Below are 2,326 nucleotides of genomic sequence, written 5' to 3' on the forward strand. Positions count from 1 at the left end.
CTCATTATTAATTAATTGATCATAGAAGTTGCTATAGACTGAATGTTTGTATATACTCTAAAATTCAGACATTGAAATTTAACCCTCAAGGTGACAGTTTTAGGAATAGGGCCTTTGAGATGTGATCGGTTCATGAGGATGGTGCCTTCTGAATGGAATGAATATCCTTGTAAAAGTGGCTCTAGAGAATTTCCCTTGCCCCTTCTGCCCTGTAAGGACACAGTAAGAACATGGCCATCTTTGAACCAGGAAATGGGCTCTCGCCAGACACTGAATTTTACTTGATCTTTAACTTCTTTTTCTCCAGAACTGTGATAAATAAATTTCTGTTGTCTATAAGCTTATAAGTCCCAGTCCATGGCATTTTTGTTGTAGCTGCTTGAATGGACTAAGGCAAATGTGTATTCAAGTGCTCTCAAAGTTGGCCTCATGAATTAATCAAAGCTCTATAAAGGCGGTGAATTTTGAGTTAAACTTTCAAAGGAAGGGCAAGGTTCTTCGTTGATGAGGAAAGGTGAAGCAGAAAGATTAGTGAACTGTTGTGGACCTTTGTGGATGTCTGAAGTTTTTAGGGCAACATGTGGGCAAAGTATAGAGGACTGATCCCCAAAACTTAGTGCTTGCCATTTTGTCCCTCCTACTTGGCTGAGAATAAGTGTTCCGTAACTAGTTGAATGAATCATGCCTTGTGTAGGGGTTTGAAATTTATTGTGAGGGCAAAGAGGGAGTCATTGAAAGTCATGAAAAACATTTTGACATTTTGGAAGCTTTATTTAACATGAGCAACATTCAAAGTGTGGTATCTTTTCCCCCTTCACAAACTTCACCTTCACCACCTTCCTTAATTTGCCTTTTCAAAAACTGCTATTACTTCCGAATTTATTATCTGCATTTCAGTGATGTTTGACACTGTACCTGTTACTCCCTTACAACTGGGTGCTGTAATTTACTTCTGTTGCTATGCTGAGATTACAGAATATTCTTTATCAAAAGACTGGAAACTCCTTGAAGATAAATTCTGGAGAAACTCTTGAGGATACCTCTACACAGTAAAGTCACTCTAATGTTTTTGACAAATGTCTGGGCTCGCTTATGGTGGTAACCCTGAGCCAGACACTTTTAGCTCAGAAAGATAGGACAGCAGGGAGAAGAACATAATTTCTCTTTCTGCTCTGGTCAATCAGATAAGACACACAAAGATAAGAACACCCCATGTGGCTTGGAGTGCTGATGAGATGGTGTAACCCAGAGTGCTATAAATTTTAGTTGAAGTTTTGATGGGTTTGATGGCAGATAAACTGTATAAATACAACTTACACTTGGGCCTGTTTTCTCCTCTAATCTCTACTTTAATTCTGCAAGCAGATCTTTCCATACAAATGACAGCTCTGTATCAAACCAATCAGCAGAGATGTGAATTGAGTTACATGCTACAGTGATTTATTTTATTAACATTTGGTTTAGATTTCAAGTGATGCAATCATTTTTCAAGTTACTTTGGCTAGAATTTCCTGTCTCAAATTATATTGTTGTAAAAAGTTTGGAATATAAATCTTTTGGCGTAATCTGTAGCTATAGTCATTGCTTTTACCTTGTCATGTGAAACAAGATAGGAACCTAATTAAGCTATCATGGGGTTAAAAATAAAATTTATGTGGAAATTAATTTCCTAGGCACTGTCACATATAGTCTCTTTAGTGTCTTGCAATTACTCTGGTTGCTGATACCAATTTCACAGTTGAAAAGAGAGGTTAAGTGATTTACTCAAGATAATCTAGTTTATTCTTATTTGTGGAAGAATCGGGATTCAAACCCAGGGCCATGTATCTTTTATTTCCATGTTTGTTAATCTGTGGTTCATTTCATCAATGGGAAATCACATTTTTAGGCACCATGATAGGCTAAGTTATAGAACACCTGGATTTTGGTTTCTCTGCTTTGTGAAAGATAATACCAAGTATTAGAAAAAAAAAAGTCATACAAGATACAATATAAAATACAGAGTAATGAAAGAGGGGCAAAAGGAAGACAGCAGTCTGCAAAACAGGTGCCTTTTAAATAGCAGATGATCATCTCATCTTTCTTTCTTGATTTTGTTGTGTGATGCAGTGGGCAGGGTGACCTCCCTCAAGCCATTCCCACTCTGCATATATCAACCAACTGATTCACTGATGTTTTCCCTCCACAGGACAATATGTTGAAAACTCTGTGTTATTTGCTTTTACTGTGTTACTTTGTAGAGATGAGAGGCAGTGATGTGAAATTAAAAGTTCATTGTAGTGGTTCTAGAACTGCCCTTCTAAGCATGCAGCCCCCAGAATGACTC

The sequence above is a fragment of the Enhydra lutris genome, unplaced genomic scaffold, assembly GCF_002288905.1.
Source record: "Enhydra lutris kenyoni isolate GAN:26980312 unplaced genomic scaffold, ASM228890v2 scaffoldscaffold21, whole genome shotgun sequence".
Taxonomy (NCBI): Eukaryota; Metazoa; Chordata; class Mammalia; order Carnivora; family Mustelidae; genus Enhydra; species Enhydra lutris.